At 37.9% G+C, this 26777-nt stretch overlaps 2 long non-coding RNA genes across 6 annotated transcripts in view; one reads left to right on the top strand and one right to left on the bottom strand.

The window, feature by feature from the left end:
- LOC141548257 (uncharacterized) overlaps window positions 1-5054 on the top strand; it is a 210654-nt gene extending 205600 nt beyond the window's left edge. For both annotated transcript variants that reach the window (XR_012483871.1, XR_012483872.1), the window contains one exon: window positions 4532-5054. This is a non-coding gene — a long non-coding RNA (uncharacterized LOC141548257). The remainder of the gene's footprint in view (window positions 1-4531) is intronic.
- The window catches only part of LOC141548256 (uncharacterized), a 416517-nt gene that overhangs the window by 9074 nt on the left and 380666 nt on the right, over window positions 1-26777 (bottom strand). For all 4 annotated transcript variants that reach the window (XR_012483868.1, XR_012483867.1, XR_012483869.1 and 1 more), the window contains 2 exons: window positions 5696-5859; window positions 2427-2521 (listed from right to left, as the gene is read on the bottom strand). This is a non-coding gene — a long non-coding RNA (uncharacterized LOC141548256). The remainder of the gene's footprint in view (window positions 1-2426; window positions 2522-5695; window positions 5860-26777) is intronic.

Here is a 26777-nt window from a genome sequence, read left to right as displayed (position 1 = left end):
AGAGGGAGAGAGAGAAGTGGAGATATTTAGAGAGAAGAGATTATTAGAGAGACTAATAACTATTAGTTATTAGTTATTAGAGACTAATAGATGCAGTCTTAGAATGAGATAGTGTTAGAGAAAAGATAGTGTGAGAGAGAGAGACATGGAAAGTTAGAGAGAGAGATGGGAGATATTAAGAGACAGGGATAGTGTTAGAGATAAGACAGAGAGGATTATAGAGAAAGATGATAAGTATTAGGGAGAAAGAGAGATTGAGAGTGTTAGAGAAAGAAAAATGGAGAGTGATAGACGGAAGATAGGGAGTGTTAGAGACAGGGTTAGACATAAGGTAGAGAGGATTATAGGGACAGAGATGTTGAATATTAAAGAGAGAGATGGAGAGTGTTAGAGAAAAAGAGAGAGGCTGAGTGTAAGAAAGAAGAGAGTGTTAGAGAGACAAAGAGGAATGGAGAATGTTACAGAGGAGATAAAGATTGTTAGAGAGAGAGTGTTACAGAGAAGATAGAGAGGATTAGAGGGAGAGAGATGTTGAGTATTATTAGAGAGTTGGAGAGTGTTAGAAAAAGATGGAGAGATTTAGACAGAGAAATGGAGAGTGATAGAGATAAGGTAGAGAGTATTATAGAGATAGAGAGATGTTGAGTGTCAGAGGGAGAAAGAGAGGGATAGAGTTAGAGATAAGATAGAGACTTAGAAAGAGAGAGAGTTGGAAAGTGTTAGAAGATAGAATTGGAGAGTGTTATAGAGACAGAGTGGTAGAAAGAAAGAGAGACTGAGAGTGTTAGAGAAAATAGAAAGTGTTAGAAAGAGATGGAGAGGGTGAACAGGAGATAGTATTAGGGAGAGAGAGAGATGGAGAGTGTTAGAGAGAAGATATAGAGGAATAGAGAGAGAGAGAGAGGTTGAGTATGAGAGAGAGTTGGAAAGTGTTAGAGAGAGATGGAGAGTGTTAGAAATAAGATAGGGAATATTAGTTAGAGATGGAGAGTATTCGAAGATAGAGACTGCTTAGAGACAGGGATAGTGTTAGAAACAAGATAGAGAAAATTATAGAGACATGTTGAGTATTAGTGAGAGAGAGATAGAAGATGTTAGAGAGATGGTTAGTGTTACAGAGAAGATAGAACGTGTTAGAGAGAAAGAGAAATGGAGAGTTAGAGGGAAGATAGAGAGTATTAGAAAGATGATAGTAAGTGTTAGAGGGAGAGAGATAGTGTTAGAGAGAAGTTAGAGAGTATTATAGAGAGATTTAAGTATTACAGAGAGTAGGAGAGTGTTAGAGCGAAGACAGGGATTATTATAGAGAGAGAGAGTTGGAGAGTGTTAGAAGACAGAGAGTTTAGATGGAGAGAGAGTGGGCTAGTGTTTCTAACACTGATATGATAGAGAGTATTACATAGAGAGAGAGATGTTGACTATTAGACAGAGTGTGTTAGACAGAGAGATGGAGAGCCTTAGAGAGAAAATAAAGAGTATTAGAGGTAGAGAGAAAGGGATAGTGGTAGAGATAAGATAGGGAGTATAAGAGACAAAGAGATGGAGAGTATTATAGAGACGGAGTGGTAGAGAGAAAGAGAGATGGAGAGGATTAGAGAAAAGATATTGTGATAGAAGAGTTTTAGAGAATGATAGTGTTAGAGAGAAGATACAGAGGGTTAGAGAGAAGGTAGAGAGAAACAGTTGGAGAGTGTTAGAAGATAGAGAGATTGATAGTGTTAGAGAGAAGACAGGAGTGTTCAGGAGAAGATAGTGTTAGAGAGTGAGACATGTTGAGTATTAGTGAGAGAGAGGGATAGTGTTACAGAGAGATAGAGAGAAAGAGATGGAGAGTGTTAGAGAGAAGATAGAGAGTGCTAAAGAGAGTGAGAGATTGAGAATGTTATAGAGTGGTAGAGACAGGGATAATGTTATTAGAGATAAGATCGAGACTATTATAGAGAGAGAGATGTTGAGTGTTACAGAGAGAAGATAGAGAGTATTATAGAGAAAGATATGTTGGGTATTAGGGAGAGTTTAGAGACAGGATACAGAGTATTAGAGAGAGAGAGATGTTGAGTGTTACAGAGAAAGAGGGATAGTGTCAGAGAGAAGATCGAGAGTATTAGAGAGAGAGAGAGAGAGAGAGAGTTGGAAAGTGTTAGAGAGAAGACAGAGTATTATAGAGAAAGATATGCTGAGTATTAGTGAGGGAGAATTAGAGAGAGAGGGAGACTGTTGGAGAGAAGAGAGTGTTAGAGGGAGAGAAAGAGGGATAGTGTTAGGGAGTAGATAGTGATAGAGAGATGGAGAGTATTAGAATATAGAGAGTGTTAGAGAAAGAAATGCAAAGTTTTAGAGAGAAGATATAGAGAGAGTATCAGAGAGAGATGTGGTGTTAGAGATGGAGAGTGTTAGTGAAATAGAGATCAATACTACTTACTTACCTTTCGAAGTGGCACCTCCTGAAAGATTTACAACTGCTGCCTCAGTTTCCCAAAACTCTCACGGGCCAGGGAAAGGGTTTTTCTCTCGTCAGCTCCTACAGAGGTAATAGAAAGGAAAGCCGTATTGAGTCTTCCAGCAAGTAGCGAGAGATGGAGAGAGTTAGAGAGAAGATAGAGACTTTGAGAGAGAGAGAGAGTGAGTTAGAGTTTTAGAGAGAAGATAAGATAGTATTATATATAGAGAGATGGAGAGTGTTAGAGAGAAGATAGTGTTAGAGAAAAAGAGATGGAGAGTGTTAGAAGGAGAGCGTTAAAGAGTGTTGGAGAATGTTAGAGAGAGAGAGAGACACTCTGCCATTTCTCTAAAACTCTCTATCCTCCCTCTAACACTCTCTATTTTTTCTCTAACACTATCCTTCTGTCTCTCCCTCTAACACTCTCCAACTCTCTCTCTATAATATTCTATCGTATCTCTAACACTATCCCTGTGTCTCTCTTTCTAACACTATCTTCTAACACGTTCCAAATCTCTCTCTTTCTAATAATATTTCTCTATATATAATACTCTGTCTTGTGTGTAACATTATACCTGTCTCTAACACTCTCGATCTCTCTCTCTTACACTATCCCTCTTTCTAACATTCTCCATCTCTCTAACACTCAACATCTCTCTCTCTCTCTCTCTCTCTCTCTCTCTCTCTCTCTCTCTCTCTCTCTCTCTCTCTCTCTCTCATACTCTCTATTTTATCTCTAACACTACCCCTCTAACACTATCTTCTTTCTAACACTCTCCAACCCTCTTAATACTCAACATTTCTCTCTCTCTAACACTCTCCCTCTCTGTCTCCAACACTCTCCATCTCTCCATCTTCTCTCACACACACTCTGTATCTTCTCTCTAACATTCTCCATCTCTCTCTCTCTCTCTCTCTCTCTCTCTCTCTCTCTCTCTCTCTCTCTCTCTCTCTCTCGGAAAACTAACTTCTATACTTCCAAGGAGGGAATGGCACAAAAATATGTAAAGCCAAAAAACATGAAGGAAAAGCCAGCTTGGGCATTATTCCTCCAAAATAATGTTTCACAGCTCAAAATGATTCTCCACCCTAAATGAAAGTGTTAGAGGAAGAAAACCTTGGGGGGATAACAAATGGACTTGATAGTAGCTAATGACTCCATCAGACACCAAGATATATTCAACAAAATCAGTTATTTCTTATCAAAACAATCTAGAGAACAGAGTTGAGGAGAGAGAATTTTCAAATGGTCAGACTACTTGAAAGCCACGACCGCAAAAAAAGTCTTGACACGAATCATATTTCAAGAAAACATAGTAATATCTGAGCAGATTTCTTAGAACCAGAGAGGAAAGCAGAAATAGGAGGAATCGACCAGTTACTTCTTAAAAGGAAACTGAAAAGAAACTCCAAAAACACTGCAAATGTCTAGAAAGCAAAGTCTCCAGCAGGCCAAAACGATACACTAGGCTTCCAGGTAAGAATAACTTACCTAGAAAACCAGTAGAATCATGTCTAGCACAAAATAGGACTGAGAGGACTTCCAGGCATTCCTGATGAAAAGCCTAAAACTGCATGGGAATAACCGCAGGTGTAAAGAGAAATAGGAATAGGTACACATGAAAGAAAAATCTTACATTCAACAAGAAGAAACCCACTTCCATACTAACATGGAGAGATGATACCTACATCACTGCTGATGCCTACTGGGGATCATAGAGGGAGTTTAACTAGATTACCAGTCTGGGAGGAGCTTATTACGCTTTGATAGCAAAAGAAGACTAGACAGAAAGATGATTTCGCTAGGGAGCAAGTGATGGAAAAACATTAGGGAAAATTACCTCACAATCAGGGGGACGATTCCAAGTTGATACAAAGAAGAAGGGGTAGGGAGAGTCGTGGAAAAGAATCTTGCCATCCTTTGAACTGGTTAGAGGAGTATATGCACATACAGAATTGGGAGCAGGAATACAATACAGAGAAAGTGGAGGGAAAGGGAAGAAGACAGAATAAGAGGGAAGGTTAAGGAAGGGATGAGTGCTAAGAAAAACAAACTCGAAAAATTTTAAAAATACTTTCAACTCTTTGTAGGGTAAAGACTCATCAACTGGAGAATAGATGAATAAATTATGGCACATCGATCTGACGAACGCTATTGGGCTGTCGAGAAAAAGGGCAAAAGGAATGGTTTTCGAGAAACCTCTGAAAATCTCTATTAACCAGTATAGAGTGAAATGAGAACAACCAGGAAAACAATTTATATTGACAACAACACTGTGAAATCTAACGACACTGAAAGGACTAGCAATGAAATAAGCTACCAGACTAATGAAGAAGAAATGAAGGATTCAGAGTACAAAATGATGCTATTTCCCCCCTCTCCCCCAGATCCTCTGAAGAAATATATTTTGCTTGATTATACACACTTGTAACATGGGTTTTGTATTCCTTCTCAATGTGTTTGGGGAGGGGGATTTGCTGGTAAGAGAGAAGGCAAATTTTTGCTAATTAGCAAAAAAATAAAACTTAATTTAAAATGAAAATAGGATGTTTTCATTATACTTAAAGTTAGGCATTATATTTACAAAGTGTAAAATAAATCCCTCCACAAATTTACATATGTCAAATTGAGGGAAACTAAATCCACACCATTCCTTTTATATTTAGCCATGCTATGAAAAAAAGAAATGAAGTTAGTCAGGAGTGACATGTCCTTGATGCTGCCTATTTGTAATCACCACTTCCATCCTAGATGTTCCCCATCTCTTAATTCCATTAAAGTGATTTGGTATAGATTAAAACACGTGTACATTTAAGTAATAAATCAGAAGAGCAATTGCGGTACGGTATGAAACATTGAAAGGGTTTAGTTAGAAGTTTTCAGACCTTCCACCACAAAAAATGTGCTTCTAATAAAGCCCTATGGACACTTATTTCTTTGCATCACTTCCTCTGCAGGGCCTACCAAAAAGAAGTACATCTCAATACACAGTTTTCTTTGCACTAATAAACACTTTGGGAACCTTTAAGGTCCTGCCCAAATGTTAGCCACTTTGTGTCACTGTTCTTTATTCTCTTTGACACAAAAAGAGAGTAATGTGAACAGCGTTTACTCTTTAGCAAGTAGGACTTTCATGGCTCAAGAAAATGTAGCAGAATACTATGGTTTTGAGATTTGGGTACAGAGAAGGATGGAAGCAAGTTTCATGCCAGCTCAATTGTGACTTGCCACGCCCCAGCATATACCAAGCTCACCTGGACCATCCTGCCCTCTTTGAACTCCATGCAGAGGGGTGGGTCTGGAAGGACCGTTGGCTGACCGCTCACACGTCCAGGCAGTTCTTTGGTAATTCTTCATCTGCTTTTCCTCCTCGTTCCACTGGCTCCTTTCCCCAAATGACAGCAGGCTCTCATACTCCCTACAATCAGAACATTTATATATTGTTAAACCTAATTAAAGAGCAAAATGGAACCTATGGATCTCCAAGACACAACGTTTGCATAATGAAGGCTTATCTTTTGTCTTGGTGCCAGGCCGGCCTTCTTTATGTCTGGATAGTAGCATTTCCCGGAGGTCAGTCATCATTATAAATGTACAGTGACATATTCAGGGACTCAATTAAGAGCAAATGCTGAAGAAGCTAAGATTCCCCATCTAGTTACTGTTTCCTTCACGCGCCTTGAGGTAGCTAAGGAGATACAGCCCTGGACCAAAGAGTAGCTAAACAAATAGGAGCCGAAATCCCTCGTGGAGTTTGTGTCAGAAGATAGCACCCCGTACCAACAGATCTCAAAGGGCTAAGATCACAGACCTCAAAACGTTGAGAGAAAGGCTTTTAATGCAATATCTCTTCTTTTGGATAGACGGGGGAAAGTGAGAAATTTATTAACGTCAGTCAAAACACTTACTACTGGTAGGCTTTCTAGAATAAATGTATTTGCCAAAAGTAATGTGATTTCTGCAGGGCTCATCCAAATTTCCAATTGACTTCTACTATAAAAGTGGACATAGGATCTTCTGAGGGAAAAATAACCCTGTAGACAAAGCAGGAAAGGGCGGTCTTTTTCTAGACCTGGACTTCTCCTTTTCAGTATTTCCAGCCCTTTTACAATTCTTCCCAATCCTGCAGGGCGATAGATTCAAAGGTGGAAGATTTAAATTAAAATGCCAGCTTGGGCCCTGTTACTCTGGACAAGTTACTTCATTTATACGGTGAAGGATCCAGACCAGATCAGGCTGTCAACAAGCATTTTAAGCACATCTTAGGCGATGAGACCCTGATTATTAGAGAAACTAAAGAATCGATCCCTGACACAAGTAGACAGAAGGTTCTGATAAAGATCAGTTTAGCTTCATGGTCCCACCCTTCAAGGAGCTGGTCCAATCTGAAATGCAAGTTATACCTATCACCTTTCCCCTTCTCCCATGCCAAGTGGGATATCCCCTAACTCCACTATAAAAAACCAGGATAGACAGACACACTGATGCAAAATTAAATGAGCAAAACAAGGAGAACCTAACACGGTAATGGCAATATTGTGCATGCATCAAGTGTGAATGACTTAGCTATTCTCAGAAAGAATAATTCAATATGATACTAAAAGACAATGTCCATCTCGGGAGAAAGAATTGATAGAGTCTAAAAGCAGAGAGAAGTATACTTTTAAAATCTTATTTTTCTTGAAGTTTTTGGCCTAGTGTTTTTTTCACAACACGACTAATATGGAAATACATTTTGCATGATGGCACATATATAACCTATATCAAATTGCTTGCTTTCCCAATGAGGGGAGCAGAGAAGGGAAGGAGATAATGTGGAATGTAAAAAATGTCCAAAAAATTTACATAATCTTTAAAAAGAAACGATCGATAAACCTAAAAGCCGATTCCTTGAAAAGAAAAACAAAATTGATAAACCTATCGCTAATCTTATTTTCAAGAATTCAGAAACTACTACCAAAAACTCAAAGCAAAATAAAGGATTACTTTCCAGAATAGAAAATGCCCAAGTTAACAGAACTCCAAATGGAAATTAATCCAGTTGAAGAAAAGGAAATACATCTAGCTGTAAAGGCACTAGCAGAAAGGGAGAGAAAAACCTGTTCTAGATGAACTCATAGGAGACTTGTATCACAATTTTAAGGAACAATTAATAACAGTATTAAAGAACTTATTCTAAAAAGATATGAAAGAATGTGCTATACAAGCTTGCTTTTATGAGACAAATACAGTCCTAATTCCTAAACCATGAAAGGATAACACAAAGAAAAATTACAGAATATCATTAATGAATATTCAAACTTTTAAATAAAATCCTATCAAAGACAATAGAGTAACTTAAACAAGAAATTATTGATTATGATGAAGTTGAATTAATATCAGGGATGCTAAAATGTTCTGACACTAGGAAAGCAATCAATATAATTTTAGAATTTTTATCAAAATTAATAATAAAATCATCCAAAATGACACTATTCCAATTGACTCAGAAAAGCCTTTAATGTATGCAAAAAAAGGCTAAGCATGGCGGGAACTTTTTTAATGTAAAAATATCTACAACAACACACACAATGGAAATATACTATGAGCTTTTTCCAGTAAAAATACAAGTAAAGCAAAGATGGCTCGTATCACTTCTTTTTTTTTTTTTTTTTTTTTTTTTTTTTTTTTTTAAATCTGTCTAGAAACAGCAAGAAGACAAAATAAAGGCCGGCAAACGGTAAATCCTATTAGGACAAAAGACAGGACAAAAACTATCCCTGTTTGCTGGTGACATAATGGTTGTTAGAAAATCCTAGGGAAGCAGCCAATATTCCTGAAAGACTAGTTTCAGCAAGTTTTACATTACAAAATAAATCCGCAAGAATCATCCATATTTCTATGAATAACAAAAAAGTCGAAGAAGCAAAAAATAGAAGGGGAAATCACATTCAACTAATTATGAAACACTCAAAATATGTGGGAGTCAATCTACTGAAGCATGTTAAAACATACCCAGATTGAATCATAAAATGCTCCTTAACGACCAGAAGGAATCTTCATCGTTCCTGACTTTGATAACGTTTGCTGTTATTATTTTGGCAGTGCAAAGGTACGTTACTGTTTGAATGCTATGCAAAGCAAAATACCAAAGAGAATAATATTTCACAGAGTTCAATAAAAGAATAGAGAAACAAAAGAGCTGGCAGGTCAAAGGAAATAACGGAAAGAAAGATCAGCATGAAGGGAGAATCAAGACTTCCAGACCTCAAACTATAATATAAAGCAGAAGATTATCAAAGCCATTTGGTCTCAGTATAATAATAGCAAAGTAGGGTCAATGGAATAAACTGAGGTAGAATCCAAAATAAGGGGATATCATCATCATAGTTTTCTAGCCTTTTCAAGTTTATAAAGTGGATCTCATTTTATCCTTACAATAACCCTGAGAAGTAAGTGATATTATTATCCTCATTTTACAGATGAGGAAATTAAAATAGATAGAGAGACTAAGTTACTTGCCCTGGTTCCTCACGGCTCATAAATGTCTGAGGGTGGATTTGAACTTGTGACTTTCTGATGCTGGATCCATAGCTCTAACCACTGTACCACTCAGCTGCCTCTGGGACTCAATAATCCAGTGTTGCTATTTTAAGGACTCTAAGGTGAAAAATCCATGATATCGTAATTTACATTTCTATCATCTTTAGTGATGTGGAGCAATCTTTTATATAGAAGCAGATTAGTTTGCACATTTTCTTGTTTATGTTGGGCTTGGCAACAAGATTTATAATACACCATGTATATGAAAGGTGCTATCCTAGGAAGTGGGGCCACGAATAACTATAACCAAATGTGGGAGTGGGGACTCCATAATCCAGCAATAAACTTGAAAAAAAAATTAAGTTCCTCTCCCTACTTGATAAAAACTTCTGGGAAAAGTAGGAAGCAATCTGGCAGAAATTAGGCTCAGAGCAACATCTTATAGCATATTCCACAACAAACTGAAAAGGAACTGTCCACTTGAGGATTGAACATGTTTCTATTCAAGATCAATATAAATTTTATGGTGATAGGTAAAAAATGAGTTAAAATTTTCCCCCAAAGAACTCCGAAGCAAGGATTCTTAAAAGGTGTGAAGTCAGTGGAATTGAAAAAGACAATGGTAGTTCAGTATGTGTATTTAGTACTTACTAGAGTTCCACAAGATTCACACCTATGATAAGAGAGCACATAAGCTCGGACAGACTCAGCCAGAATCGGAACTGGAAGACAGAGACCATGGTGGTGGTCCTCCTGCCTCCCCCACAGAAACCAAGACACATTCAGGAGGACCTCCAGAAGCTGGTCGAGGCAGAGAACACAAAGCACTGGCGGTAGGAGCTCAAGCTCTCGGAACCAAGGAGAGAAATGGACCTCTAGGAAAACTAGCCGAGCCCCGGGAAAGGAGACAAGCCTTGGAAAGAGACAATAAAGGATTGGCTACTCGTGTGATGATTATCGAACTGAAACGAAGGCTGCTCCCAGAGACCTTCCAGGGAAACCGAAACAGAGAACATTACATGCCTTCCCTCCCTCACACCCCTTGAGAGAGCAACAAAAACAAAAGCCCTGCCACAAATATGTCTAGTCAAGCAAAACAATTTCCTGCATGAACCGTGTCTGAAAACAATTTCTGAAACATTATTTCTACCAGGAGATGGTCTCTCTCATTCTCATACACAGGATCAGAGATTTAGAACTGGAAAGGGGTCTTAGAGATGATATAGTCCAACTCCCTTGGGATTTTTAAAGATGAGACCTCCAATCATGTTGCCAATGTCACACAGAGAGGAGGAAATAGCACAAGTGGGAAGTGAAGCCTTGGTCTTCCGAATTGAAATCCAGCACTCTGCACTTATGCTAGGCTGCTTCATCCGGGTCCTCAAATTTAGCTCCTTGAGGCCTGGCCTGTTCTATTTTTGGTTTTCCATGCCCACCTCCCAGGACAGAGCCTCTCATATGCTAGTTGGTTCATGTGAGCAACCTATAGAGTTGTATTTCCACATAGGGTAAAAGACTTAGAGAACAGTCATATCAGCTGATCAAGTTAGTTGTACAAATCAAGATATTGAGCTGCTGAACTGTTAAAAATCACCCCCAAACAAGGAGTAGATGAAAGATAACTGCACGCCCTAAGTGTGCATGCTTAATGAGTTAATTAATATTAACTTCTCCTCCCTAGAGGAGAGTTTTCTGCTAATTTTGAATATAGGTTGTATAAAGAGGGAGGGGGAACATGCAATGGGAAGATCAAGAAATCTATTAATTTCATCATCCCCAGAGGAGACAGGAAACGAAATAAAAAACTCAATCCTGTATCTATAAATGCAAATAAACCAACTTACTTCATCCACTTCTGATTTCTTTTTCTCTTTGCAGCATAAATGTAAGCCCAACTACATTTAAAAAGAATAATTGCAAAGTAACCAACACCTATAAAAAGATTGCCTCGTGCCACTAATGACAAAAGAAATGTAACTTAAAGCTTTATGGACCCCTCACCTCAGACAATAAGGCTGGCAAAAGAATGAAAGAGTTGTCCTTTGTGCATATTGTGGAAAGATAATCACACTGATACACTCTGGATAGACTTGTAAATGAATTCAGCCATCCTGAAAAACCGTGCACAATTATTAAAGAAAGTTGCATAACTCTGTAAGGTTATTGGCTCAGGGATCCCATGACTGGACATATAACTTACAAAAGTAGAAAAACAGAATGAACGGTTCCATGTATTCCAGTACTGTAATATTCAGAATTTCTAATATTTCACTATCTGTGACAGCAAACAATTGGAAACAAAGCAGCCATAAACTGAGGGATGGCTAAACAAAATAGTATATTGATATAATGGGATAAAATTGCAGCATGAGAAAATGTGAAGAATTTATAGGGACATAGAACACTCATATGAAATGGTAGCGTCCAGTAAGTAGAATCAGAAAAACAATATGCACAATGAGTTCAATAATGTAAATGGAAATAAAACTGAAAGCGAGTTGAATTCCAATTAATTGTAATGACCAATGTCCATCTTAGATAAGAGCTGATTGAACACATCGCCCCTCTCTCCATACAGAGGTAGGGTACTACAGATAAGGAATGTGATATATGATGTCACACACCATTCCTGTCCATTGGTTCTACTTTCCTATTTTTCTTTGTTACATGGGTGACTTGAGGGAAGAGAGAGAGAATCAGGAAAAGTATGTATGTATGTGTATATGTCTAGTTTGCTCTGAATACTGAAAAACTTTCTCAAAAAATTATATGCGTTTTTCAGTATTCTCTCTCAATCTCAGAATCTCCCTTTAGAATACAAGAACTGCATGTTCCCATGATTAGAAGGCAGTTCATAAGCTCTTTAGTTCAATCTGCACCTGAATATGATTAGGAATCCCCACTATATTTCCAGCAAATGATAGTCTTTGCTTGAAAATCTCATGTGGGAGCTAAATATCTATTAACTTTCTAAATCACTTGTTAGTGTTTGTATACCCAACTCATTAAAAAAATATATACCCCCCTTAAATGGAATGCCAATTTGTTTTTCAGTATCTTCCTAAGAGTTGGAAAGGTCTAGGGGCAGTTGATTATTTGGGACTGGAGCTTGAGGGACAGATCTGAGAAACATTTGCACAGAGATGGTAATTATACCTATGGGATGTGATGATGACATGAGATAAAACCTTGGAGAACATACACAATCAATGGGTAAGATATAGAAGATGACCTAAAAAAGAAAATTAAGAGTGATCAGGAGGAAAGCCAATAAGGTGGAGTAAAGGCGGGGGCTCACCTGATTTCCTCCCAAATTCCTCTCCAAATAACTCTAAAGTAATGCCTCAAAATAAATTCTAAAGTGGCAGACCTAAGAAAAGGTCAAGTGCAACAATTTTCCAGCCCCACAAAGATCTTTCATACTTGGGTTCTAGTATGGTTCTAGATGCAGTGCAATGTCAGCAGTAGACATTGCAAGTTGGTGCAGCAGCAGCAGCAGCAGCTTTGGGAGCTCTTAGCGCACAAACAGCAAGAAGATTGGACCAGTTTGGTAAGAAAAAGATTACAAGGATCCCTTTGCTCACACTTGGTTTGGAACACTGTTGCTGCCCATATGCAATGCCTGGTCCCAGTTCCAGGATGAACAAAAGCAATAGCAAATTGTGGCTATAGGGGAATAAATTCCAGAGCATATGCTAGGAGAGCAGTGACCATATTTCTTTCTAGATCATACCATCTTGGGGGCACCAAAAAAGTTACAGACCTCCCCTGGAACTAGCTCTGAAAATGGCAGCACAAAAAACCTGAAACTTGGGATGATGGGAAGGCATGGCAGGCAACACGCATTCTTATTAAAAACAATGGAAAGCAAAGGGATAAAAAGGAGTTTTCATTAAAATGACTGAATAGTATACATCTAAAATCATGAGCAAACATTATATGTAACAGGGATAAGCTAGAAATATTCCCATTAACATCAGGATGCCCATTATTACCCCTATTGTTCATTATTGCACTAGAAATGCTAACTATGGCAATAAGAAAACAAAGCTATACTTTTTGTAGATGATGTGATACTTTCAACTCAAAAATAACTTGAAATAATTAACAACCTCAGCAAAGTTGCAGGATATAAAATGAACCCACATAAATCATTAGCATTTGTATATATTGCCAACAAGTCTAACAGGAAGACATTAAGAAATTCCATTTAAAATAACTGCAGACAATATAAAATATGTGAGAGTCTACCTGCCAAGACAAATCTGTAACTATGTGAACACAATTACAAAACATGTTTCACACAAATAAAATCAGATCTGAACAATTAGGGAAATACTAGTTGCTCATGGATAGAATAAGCTAATATAATAAAAATGACAATTCTTAGTCAATTAAATGTACTTATTCAGTGCCATACCTAGCAAACTACCAAAATCATTTTATAAAGAGTGAGAAAAAATAATGCCAAAACTCATCTGAAAGAACAAAAAGTCAGGAATACCAGAAGAATCAATGGGAAAAAAAAAGTGGAGGGTGGCCTATCAATGTCAGATCTCAAATTATATTACAAAGCAGTAACCTTCAAAACAATCTGACACTGGCTAATAAATCAAGCGGTGGATCAGTGAAATAGATTAGGTACAATACACAGTAGTAAACAACCATAGTCATCTAGGATTTGATAAACCCAAAGAGCCAAGCATGTAGGACAAAAAACCAGGAGACATTAAGGAATGAGCAGCGTCTCACAGCGCATATCAAGATAATGTCAAAATGTGTACATGACTTAGACACAAATGGTAATATCATAACTAAATTAGGGGAGTAGGAAATAATTTACCTCTCAGATCTATGAATAACAGAAGAGTATTACAGGATGTAAAAGAGATGATTTTCATTACATTAATTCAAAAGGTTTTGCGCAAACAAAATCAATGCTGCCAAGATAAGAAGGAAAGCAGAAAAGTGGGTGGGGAAGGAAATTTTATGGCACGTTTCTCTGATAATCATCTTATTTCTCTAATATATTTAGAAGAAATCAAAGCTATCTATAGCTACATGTATATATGTAAAAATGTTTTGAATCACTATTGAGCAGAGAAATGGAAATTGAAAGTACTACCTCACATCTATTTGATTGCCTAACATAATATAAAAGGAAAAGACAACTTTTCTTCAGTTATTTACAGGTCTTTTGATTCGTTTATGATACAACAAAGTCCTCTTGAAACTGATTCATGTATGGCACAAGAATATATTTTTCAGGTCTTTATGAATGAACTTAGTTCTTTAGTTCTTCCTTCATCATTTTAATATACAGATTAATGTAGGTAGGTATGATTATCATGGTCACATACTTAAGGTCCACACTTTATAATGATTATAGTCACATTCCTTAGGTTAGCCAAACACAGGTCTCTCCTTGCACTATACTCTTTATATATCATACCCTTCTTATTAAAATAATGGTAGATGACAAATGATTAGCCAAGCATAGAACTTAAGGTATTGATTATTGATCTTTTCCTTGGAATTTAAATGGGAGACACTTTCTGAGGGTCATTTTAATCTAGTAAATTTCATGCTTTTTTCTAGTCAACAAACAATAAGCAAAGTAGGATATTGTTTTCTCTATATCACTGCTTCTCCAAGTGTGGTCTCCATATCTTTAGGGGCCCTTGGAGCCTTTTCATAGGTTGGTATTATTTTCACAATACTAAACTGTTATTTAACATTAAAGTAGCCTGCTACTTTACTTTTTGATTACTGAGGCCATTTGTACACACTTTCCTCTATTACAGACACCTTGCAAATCAACCCCTTAACACCTTAAGAGTTGGGTCATCATATTGTATTACTTGCTGTCTAGGGAAGGAGATATGGGGAAGGAAGGGAGAAAAAATTTGGAACACAAGCTTTTGCAAGGGTGAATGTTGAAAATTATCTTTGCATAGATTTCGGAAAAAAGAGCTATTTTTTCAAAGAGTTTTGTCATTTCTAGCGTGAACCTCTTTCAATGTATGTTTAATCTAATTACACTGCTTGTCTTATCTGTATACTCTTTATTCCCATTTCTAACTTCTCTATAAAATACATCTAGGACCGATACTCAAGTTCAAGCGTGGCAGCTCTACTAAGACAGTGAAAAAGTTTGTCAAAGATCTTTAAAGATCTTTTCCTTTTTTCTTTGGTTGCCCTTCCATACTCAAGTATACTTAAAATGACTTTGCTTAATTGGGTCTCTCAGCAATTTATCTTCATGTAAGTTTAACCTCTTCTTTTCTCCTTCCCCCCTCTTTTCTCTGCTTTATAAACTGATATTATTTGTAATTTTCAGCATCCTTCTCTATAATATTTTACAAATGAATTCATATTATAAACCAGCGTTACCCTTGGCTTCCATTTCTCTTTATTTGGCAAGTAACTCAAGGATTTATTGACTACTCCCAAAGTATTTAATTATGGATGTGGTAAAGGACAGCGTGCTGTTGTCACATTTGATGAATGGGGACGTGTATAAAATGAAAGACAATTTGTCATGTAAACTCTTAAGAATCGCTACATAGTCTACTTTCCCAAAGTTTCAATCTCTGGAAGAAGTCTTGCTCAGGCTGGATTTTATTACATTAGTGTGAAATACTGAGTTAAATGTTTCTGTTGTGGCTTAATGCTGTACAACTGGAAACAAGGAGACAATGTTACTGAAAAACATAAACATCTGTATCCTAGCTGTGGCTTTATTTGGAATCTGATTTCATTTAACAATCTGAGAACTTCCTTTCAGTATTTTCTTCTTCGATGATGAATAATACTATGAGTTTACTCTTTCAGTGCTTTTACAGACTCTGTTGGAATTCTTGTTATAGCAATTCATTTAAATCCGTTAAACTTCTTCAAAAAGTATTATCATATATATACATACATATATATATATATAGTTATATATATATATATAGTTTTATATATATATATATATATAGTTTTATATATATAGTTATATATCTTTATCCAATATTGAAAAAATTTTGGAAATTATGATAACTTAGATAGGAAACTCTAACCACAAAGAGTATTTAAGATGAACATTATTCCCTCCCTCCCTCCCCACCTCTGTCTCTCACACATACATACAAATGTTGCAAATAGCAACCTTATTTTCTGAAAGAAAACATAAACAAGGAATAAGAACGTTCCTCCAGTTTTTTATACTGAAATTTACACTAACTTTTATAATCAGACAAGCATATCAAAGAACCCGACTACAAACAAAAACCGTGACAGAGATTTGATTTGATTTGATTTTTGATTTTTTTTGTGACAGAGATTTTAAAAATAAGTTTTCTCTTCTGGGGTCTAATAAACGAAATCTTAATCAAATTACTTATCCATAAAATAGTTTAATAAAACATAATTTTCAACCTTTTGCTCTTAATATAACTTAGTGTGTTTACAGAATGCTGCTTCAGGTGAATCTTAAACTTAAAAGCAAAGTGCTTTCAGAATGGAAGTGAGTACCTAGAATGTAATTAAAAATCCCAATGACAGCTTTGAACTCAAATGCCCTACAGTGAACCACTTAATTCTTCCTGTTTGGAACAAGAATTTACTATGTGAAAATGGCTGGTTTCATGATGATTTTAGCAGAACACAGTCCATTAAAATGTCAGAAACACAACAACAACAGAAATCAAGGAAAATCGAAAAACGGTCACTTTCAAAGAGGAATTCAAATTCATGAATTAAAAGTACCAGGAACTATGATTGCAACAGACAAAAAGATGAAGAGCTCTGATCTAGTCCAGGCCCCTCATTTCACAGAGGAGCAAACTGAGATCCAAAGACAAGAGACTCAGGAATTGAAGTCAATTATTTTACAGATGAGGAAATTGAGGCAAACAGGGTTAAGTGACTTCCCCAGTTTCACGTACCTAGCATCTGAGGCCAAATTTGAATTTAGGAAGGCATCTTAACGACTTCAGAACAGATACTTGTCTGCTTTGTGACAGTGACACCTAGAAGCCTCTGTTCAGAGGCAGTGGAGAAATGACGAGTGGCTCAGAGAAGCCCAAGGTCACAGGCGCATTAAGCTTTAGAAAAAGAATATGAACCCAGAACTCCTTCCATGGGCCCAAGAATCCCATTAAGCTGCTAACTGAACATAAGATATCACCTATTGCCAACTTGAGGGGTGACATTTCCCAGGGACATACCATATCAAAAGAGATTGTCAGGAAAAGCAAAGACCTCTAATGAGACCCCAAGAAACTACTTGATGAAGCTCAAATGACAAGCAGGGAATATGAGGGAAGAACAACTTAGATCTTACTCTACCTGCGTCCATGAACGTCTTGTCCTGACTAAAGCCCACTCAAGTCATCCAGGACTCTTCAATGCATGATGTCTGATTTGGATCTCTTCTACCTTGGGCCCAAAGCAGGTGCCTCTCAATAAATTGGATTTTACTGTCATCACGTTACTACCGTCCATTCTCACAATCTGGCAGTGGAATCACATGGACCAGATTGACCATTCTCATGCTATCGAGCCACGGTCCTGGTACACTTCTCATGTAAAGGACATTTTATTCACTGGCTTCCATAACTATGGGTAGATCAAGCACTTTGTAAATCTTAAGGGGCAATATCCACATTATTCCAATAGAACACCTTATGCTGTGGAAGTGACCCTGGGATTCTTAAGGAGGTGCCAAAAGAGTACAGACTTTCTTCAGGGCCCATCAAATTCCAAAGCTTTTAAGCATGAAATCATAAACAGCAAAAGGTGAAGCTTGCTGATGTTTAGAGGTGCACTAGCAAACTGGCCAGAACACTGTCACTCTTTTTGCCACCGCAGTTTACCAAAGGCCCTCTCCTGAAGAAGCAGGGTCTCTCCACATGTTTGCCGGCATGTTGCAGCCAGGGTTTGTGCTGACCACCAAACCCTAGTCCATTCCCAGAAATCTCAAAACAAGCTAGAAGTTGATTCTCTGTATTTTCCTCTTTCCAGTCCGGGTCCTTTATGGCTAGAATAGCACAGCTTTCTGATTTGTTAAGCAATAGGTCACTTGGGAGTGATAGAGGGATTGTTTTTTAAAGTGTACTAGCTTCAGCAAACTCTTTTCATATAGCCAATGGTCACATTTACTAACCTGTTCCTTCAATGTCTCAGTCAGCTGAAGAAATGAGAGATTTAACCTGAATGACTCTGACACAATCCAGATCTGTGGGCTAAAGAGTTTTTTAAAGGACAATGGTCCACTGTGTGTGATGCCCTTAAGCAAACCATTTTAGTGTTACTGAAAGCAAAGAAACAGGACGTATGTCCACATCCAAAAGCCAAAGTTGGATATCGTCAGTATTAATTGCCAGGTGCACCCGGGTCACACTGATCATCTCCTCATCCGTTTGCTTTATTAATATACAAAAGCAATGGAATCTGAAGCACAGGGAGGCATACGAGCCGAGGACGACTCCATTCTGAGGAATCGAGCTTGCATGAGAATTTGTTTTTTTTTTTAATCTGCACCTGCTCCCTGTAAAACATAGCAAGCCATTCAACATATGAAAATATCAGCGTCGGGAGTCTGAATAAATGATAAAGAAATAAGGACGTCGATGATAAATGGGATGAAACTAAGTAAGCGACATTATTGAACTGTCATCAAAATGGATTTAGATGGGTGGGAGCCTGATTTTCCCCAAAATGAGACCCTGAAGTCTCCTTAGAACTTTTGAAGGGAGTAAAGCAATTCAGAAGCCAGGGCTTGGCCTTTGCCTGTCCATATTTGGTCATTTTCTCTTTGGGCACGTAAGGGGCAGTAAATCCAAATTACCAGCCTTATACAGATCCCTATGTACTCCTCGCTTTTTGTTCTTCCAACCCATTCATTCGCTGCACAAAGGGGCCGGGGCCTGCAGAAGGAGGGGATCGGGGGCACCCAGAGGCATCTCCCAACAATGGCTTTGAGACGGTGGTTTAACTCTTCAGCTGATTAATATTCCACATAGACAGAAGCCAGCCTGACTCAGGGCCTTGGCTTAAAGAGCAGATGGACTGTGGCCACCGCTCCTCAATTGATTCATTATTTAGGCCATTAATTTTCTTCTCACCAAAAACATCTGGCGTCCGATGCTCGGGGATAAACCGATATGAGCCGCGAGCAAGTTTAATAACAGGTTCATCTTCTGTAATTGCAGGTTAAAGTCACAGACAAAAGTTCAAAAAGTATTTTAAGGGAAGAGATGGGGGGGATGCTGCCTGTTTTAGAAACATTTTGAGAGAAGGGATTCATTTTTTTCTAGTAGGTATCCATTCACTTTCTAATAACCTGACATTACAAGTATTTATTCTGGAGAGGAGTATTGCTGGCAGCAGCAAGGTTCAATAACTCTCACGTCTCTATCCTATAATATCCCACACTCACGGCCATGAGTTTTTGAGTCTACAAGACGCCACAGCAAATCAAGCCAAATCACATTTTGGTTACCAGGGCCAGCTCGCAGCCAAGTTTGTCTTTAGTTTCCCCCCTCATTCTGGGCCCCTTTCCAACGTCCTTTGTTCCCTTCCACCTTTTCTGCATTTTTAGGTGTCGATTCAATTTGCTGATTCTCATTTATTTTCTTTTTTATCGATCTAGGCATTCAGGGATTTGCATTTGCCTCAGTTCTATTTTGTTTGCAGCCCAAGGATTTTGTTTTATGTTTCATATATATATATTCTCTTTCCCCTATCGTAGAGGCTGGTATATTTTTAGCTGAAAGGTACGTTTGAAGTCATCTATTTTAACCCCTTCATTTATTTTACAGATGAATAAACTGAGGCCCAGAAGAGTAATTTGCTTAAGGTTTCACAAAGTGTAAAGAGGCAGAGTCACAATTCAAATTGAGTTCTTTCTTTGATAAAATGCATTGTGGTAGGTGGTCATGGTTTTTTTTTTTTTAATCATTTCCTGGCTCATTTGAGATTATCTTTTTAAAACTTTCCACAAGGACCTGTACCTTTTCTTCCTTTCATCATTATTTTGTATTCATTTTCATCCATTCATCTTGGCAAATGTGGTATATAAGGACTGTGCTTTTCTGTATTTACTTATGACAGCTCTATGGCCCAAAATATTATTGATATGTGTGGGAGTTTCAGGAATATTGGCACAGGTATTAGAGTCTTAGCTTGTGCCATTGAGTGTTTGTTCTCGTTCTCTCTCTCTCTCTCTCTCTCTCTCTCTCTCTCTCTCTCTCTCTCTCTCTCTCTCTCTCTCTCTCCTGTCTTTCCCTCTCTTCCTCCATGTGTGTGTGTAAGGTTCATATTGCTTGGCTCTGTAATCTCTTCATGATTTTTGTCATAAAAGTAGGGGCATCAGATTATCCCAATTTTTTTCTGTTTCATAAGATTTTCCTTTATTCATTTAGCTATAAAATCCATCTTTTACACACACACACACACACACACACACACACACACACACACACACACATTTAAAGCTGCCATCTTCTCAATTTTTATAGAACCTTTGAGCAAGTTGTAAAATTCTGCTTTTTAATCCATTCTACATATCTTTATTTTATTGGGGAGCTTAATACTATTGCCTTTAGTATCTTATTCTGTGGAACAAGAAAAACATTTCCATTTTCCTTTTTTTTCATTTTTCTGTTGTTGTTGTAAACTTATTAGCCTAAGCGGCCCACCCCTGGCTGAAATTAATGTCTCTCAGTTGCTTAGCCCTGGACTTCTCTTTTTCTCAAAAGAAGGAATTTTACTTTCTGATTATTTCAAGCCCCTCTGCCTATTTGGGAGGCTGGTGCTCTCTCATTCCCTCTCTCTCCATCTCCCTTTCTAACCTGCTCTCAGCAAAGTTGCACATCAGTGGTGGCAAACTCAAATAGAAACGAGGGCCACCAAACCACATATAAGTATCAATGCACGCTCCTTAGTGACTTGGTTGTAAAATGTAATAACTACTGTGTGATTATATTTTATTTATTCATTAACTATTCCTAATAACATTTTAATTTGCCTTGGCCATCACTTGACATCTCTGCTAGAGAGAGTAAGCTTCTTGAGAACAGGAATAGTTTTGGATTTGCCTCTGAATCCTTGTAATCTTAGCACATTAAGAATCTCGGAAATGCTATCTATACAAGACTGAGTCACGTTGAACAGAAGATGATGCTGGGGAAATAGTTTCATCATCTGATTTACTTTATAATATGAAAATGTAAGCATTTTACACAACAAAGCATCACTAGGGAAAAAAAATAAACCAAACCAAAATCATTGTGGATTTGCAACCAGAGAGAGAGAGAGAGAGCGCATGCTCACACAATTGTGAACCCTATGCAATGCCACATTGTCCTGATCTCTGTCTAGAACACAGATGTGAATGACAAAACTAACCCCCTCCCCCTGGGCCTTAGGTTCTGGCCTCTTTACCTTTGCTTGCTTGGGTCTTTATACTTTTGGAACACAAGAGAATGAATATCATTTTTCATTTGGCACAATATTATATAATTGCATTATGGCCCAGCCCGGGGACGACATAAGGTACAGTTTTAGCCTTCGACTGTGACATTTCTGTTGCTAATATTTTTTCTATCATTATATAAGGAAAGAACCTTAGCTTGATCTTCAAAATTGAAGTCAGAAGACATCAGTAATCAGATCTTTGGGGACCTCATCAACTTTATAGCAGCTTCTGAAGCAAAAAGTCAATTCAGGGGATGTCATCTCAGAATTGCACCATCTCTAAGGTCATCTAGTCTAACTTCAACTTAAACAAGATTATGGGCTACAAGATCCCACATTGGCAGCTGAAGAGGCAGGGTTTGAGGACCTCTAGTGTAGGGAGATCACTTTCTCCAGAGATCACCTATTTCAGTTTCAGAATACTCTGATGGTTAGGAAAACAAAAGTGTGTGTGTCCGTGTGTGTGTGTGTGTGTGTGTGTGTGTGTGTGTGTGTGTTATGTGTGTGTGTGTGTGTGTGTGTGTGTGTGTGTGTGTGTGTGTACCTATAGACACACAGACAGAGTTAATTAAATGTGGTCATTATATCAAATAGTATCATCACCTTAGGATGTTTGTTTTCCTTTGTCACAAGAAGGTTTCCAGTTTAGAAGAAGGTGAAATGACTATGATATAAAGACAAAAGGCATCAAATAAAATATTTTAGGCGTTAACCCTAAGGAAGTCAAAGGCAAGAGTCACTTTTTTAGTGGAATATAGACTGTAGCACTTTTTGTCGGTGCAGAAATTCTAGTTCAAATCCATGGGGTGACTACACAAGGTGGAATACATTGGGGTAATAAAATTTTAATACCACATAAGAAATAACGAACAACACAGAAAGGTAAAAGAGAACTTACTGAGGCAAAATGAAGCAAGTAGAACCACAGAAATTATCACCGTGATGACTCTAACAATTTAAATGGAAAGAACAACAAAAATCCAAACTGAATACTATACAAACATAATGATCAAACTTAACCCTGAAGTATTATATAAACTTGTACCTCCTCCCTTGCTTTGCACAGGCGAGCAACTATAGAAGCAGAACATTGTTTAACACTATTGGACTACATCAATTACCTTGGATGAACTGGTTTTTTCTCCTCTTTCTTTTCTATTCCATGATACAGGTTAAACTGTGGTTCATGACTTCATATGGGGTCTCTTAACTAAATGTAGAGATTGCAAAACTGATTTATTTTCAGTAAGTGTTTGGTTTTTATACCTATTTCATATAGCCACATACAGGGGTTATGAATTTCTTGGGCAAAACAGGGTCACGAGTAGGAAAAGTCTCCACTCCAGAGGATGGCCCTCAGAAGCGACTGACACAGAGAAGCACAGGGGACGCTGGACTGGAGTCAACAAGACACGAGTTCAAATGTCATGCCAGATACTTCCTAGCCATGTAGCTCTGGATAAAGGCAACTCACTTAACTTTGGATTGTTTCCACTTCCTCAAAAATAAAATGAGAATAATAACATCTACCTAACAGGGTTGTGAGGATCAAATGAGATAATATTTGTAAAGCCCTTACTTAGCACTAAAGAAATGTTTATTCCTTTCCTTTCCCCTCTTGAGGTAGGGCACAAGTAGTGATATATTTGAAAATTTAAGTGAGGTAAAAACAAAATGTGTCAATAAAAGCCTTTAAAAAGTCTACTTTTGGCCTTTGGAGAGAGCCAATATAATTGTAGGTGACGGGAGAAATGCCACATAGTTAAACTCTAAGGTACCAGATTAGAAAACTAATCACTGGAGGTAAGCTTCAGCAAAGGGCAAAATCAGCCTTAAAAATTGCTAAGTGGAGGTGCTTCAGATGGCCTGAGAAGGTGAGGCACAAATCAGGGTGAGAGGCAGTAATCTCAAAAAGCCTGATAGCAGAGAGTCTCAGAGGAAGAGCAGACAAGTCACCGTGGCAAAGACTGGTTGGAGTTGATTTAGGAAGGTGTTGTCCCCAGCCGGGGGACCTAGGGAGCCCAGCGGGGCAGTGCTAGAAAAGCGCCACTTCAAATGACTTCAGCAGTGCTGGATGCCTTGGTCTTGCCTCTCTCTTTTGATAAAATGGAATCAAATTTCTCATTCATAATCCAAATGAGCAGTGCCGGCTAACATAGGACTTTGATTTCTTTCAAAATCCCCATTCCTAACCCTGCTTGATGCCCATGTAAGGAAAACTGAAATTGTTGCCATCAGATTGAAATGCTGAGAAAAGTATCAGCTTTGGAAATCGGCAAATGAAAGGCTTGTCAGGGCAATATTGTGTGGGCTGATGCATCTCTTTAAAACTTCAGGGCCTTCATTAAAAGATCCCTATTAGAGTCACTAATTGGCAGATTGGTTTCCCCATGAGGAAAGCATCTAAAGCCACAATAGGAAGAATGACAACCCTGCCAGCGTTTCTACTTTGTAGAAAACCCCTCTACCACAACAGCAAAATCCAACTGAAAAGCAGTTATCAGTAGATGACTATCGGGGAGCATGAATGATGCACCATTAAATGTTGATAATTAATTAAAATCGTACCGAATAAAGGCTTTTTAATGAATGTAGGTAAGTCACAGCAATATCGTTCTTAACCTTCATGTATACCTCTTTCTTGGTTTTCTACAAGTGGACGTGAACAGAGACTCAGAAACATAGCTGATACATCCCAACATTTACAAGAGACATAGGCGGGAAAACAACTGTATGTTCCCACATGTCAAAAAAAAACAAAACAAAAAAAAACGTTCACCCACCTCTAATACTGTCACGACAAGGCACTGATCTTGGCTGTGGGCGTAAACAGAAACAAACCAAGTTCTGATAGCCACCAAAGCATTCTTGAGAAGTACTTTTCGCAGAAGTAAAAAGCAGGAGTCAAGGTGGATGTCCATCATTCTGGCAAGTGACTGAACAAACTATGTACATGACTATAGTGCAATATGGCCATATTGTAAGAAATAACTATGAGAAAATTCAGCTAAACAGAATGAAAAGCATGAATCTATACAGAGTAAAGTTTGTGGAAACAGGAAAGAAAGGTATAATCCTCAGACTTTGAGACATGGGAAGGATTTCAGAACTTACTCTGTGTAAACTATAGCCACTTTCTGATATATCACATATACATCACTTCTGATAACATCCCCTAAAATGGGACAATCGAAAGTATGCTTTAAGACCACTGGCAGGGATAAGCCACAACCTTCCTAACACACCCTGTTTTTAACTATTAGATACCTCTAATCATTACGCAGTTTTTTTTTTCCTGACACAAAATCCTAATTTGCCTCTTTACAACAGCTCAGTCATATAAAAGAAAAAATCAAATCCTAACCAAAAATTCTGTCATTTTAACTTCCAGCTTTGGCCCAGGAGGAGAGATGGGAAAATGTACTTCCTTTCTTTCCTTGGAGAAGAGGGGACAATAGGAACAGAATCCGACATGTCAGATGCTGTCACTGTGTTGGTTGGTTGTTTTTCTTTGTTGTATATAAAAAAGGCTCTTTCTCGAATGGATAAACGAACAAAGGATATGACCAACTAGTTCTCAAAAGAAGAATGGCCCAACTATTAACAGCCATATGAAAGATTGCTCCAAATCACTAATAAAAGAAATGCAAATCAATGCTGAAGTTTCACCTTTTACACAGCAAATTAGCAGAGGTGACAAAAGATGGGAATAGTCAACTTTAGAGGCGGGCACAGTAATACACTGTTGGAGCTATGAATTGGTCCAGCCATTCTGAAAACCAATTTGGAATCATGCTAAAAATAAAATGACTCCCCTTTGTCCCCGAGTTCCCACTTTTAAGCCATACACCCAAAGAGATTAAAAAAAAAAAACAGAAAGAAAATTCTCATAAACATCAAAATAGTATTCATAACAGCCCTTTTTATGGAAGCAAAGAATTAGATACAAAGTAGGTACTGATAAATTGGGGAAGAGCTTAACAATCACTGGTATATGCATATGCTTGAATATTAGTGCAATCTAAGAAACAACAGAAAGAATTCAAAGATTTGGGGGAAAACTAACATGAAATCATGGAGAATAAAGCAGCAGAATGCACCGAGTTATGCAAAATGAACACAATGATGTTGGCAGGCAGAACAGAACAATGAAGAAGTCGACCACCATCTTGGCCCTCAAGAAAAGTAGAGAAAATTAAATACTTCCCTTTATTTCAGAGCCTTGGGACCCTGCTTGTTGAACAGTTCACATGTAGGCAGATGTAGACAACGCGTTAGTTAGTTCTGCTGAACTATCTTTTTGATATGTATTGATGTAAGATAACTTGCTGGGTGAGAGTGGAAGAAAAGGATACATCTGGAAATGATAGATGTGAAAACAAAAAGTATACGATCAAATTGATAAACTTTCTTTAAAAATAAGAAGCTTTATTGATTAATAGATATATATGCAAATGACTGAATTTAAAATAAAATGCATCAGAAAACTAAGTGGTTAAAAAAAAGAAAAAACTACAACACTTTTTAAGAAGAGTGTTACCATGAAAAATAGGATCTTACAGTTAGGCCTGGGAAACATCTGCCTTTGAAAAGCTACATCTTCAAATGGAAAATAAATCAAAGTCCTGACAGCCAGAGAAGTTGTGGTGAAAGGCCCCGGACTGAGTGGAAGTAACTGGAAGATGGCTCAAAGGGCGGGACAGGAACTCCAAAGCTAGTCTTCTGGCAATGAGTATAACAGGCTAGATTCTCCACTACAGCCTTTATTTATAAAAGAGGTCACTGGTCCAGAGTAAGATATGTTCCATGTTGCCTTTTTACCGGTACTTTATCACCATCGATAAGAAAAATCAATGCAATCTGGGTCACTCTCTCTTGCCCTATGTCTCCGCGTCTCAACTTTATGATGTGAGGGACCAGGGCACATATGTTTTCATTCTTCACATGATAGGAGCTCCCTAATCCCCTCCCCCACACACATATAAAGGTCTGTGTATACATATGTTTAAAGGCCTATACATACACACCCTTTTAGAAAAGGAAGAAACCAAATAGCAGAGCTGAGAAAAAGTATTCTGGGAGTTGGGGAGGGGGGGAAGAAGGTACTAGCACTCCACAGATTTGACATACATGGGACAGGGGTGCAGTGGGGGATGGGGGATCATTTGGCTGGGAATGAGGTGACAAGGTTTAGGATGGCAGGACAACTAGTGAGAAGAGCAGCAACCACCAGAGACATGCAATTACTTGGGACCTCTTGAACAAACCATGTCCTGCATACCAGAGCCTCCATTTTCTCTTCCATAAATGTGACTAATACTAACAGCATAATCCACTTTGCGGTGATGA

The sequence above is a fragment of the Sminthopsis crassicaudata genome, chromosome X (assembly GCF_048593235.1).
Source record: "Sminthopsis crassicaudata isolate SCR6 chromosome X, ASM4859323v1, whole genome shotgun sequence".
Taxonomy (NCBI): Eukaryota; Metazoa; Chordata; class Mammalia; order Dasyuromorphia; family Dasyuridae; genus Sminthopsis; species Sminthopsis crassicaudata.
This window is presented reverse-complemented; position numbering and strand designations above follow the sequence as displayed.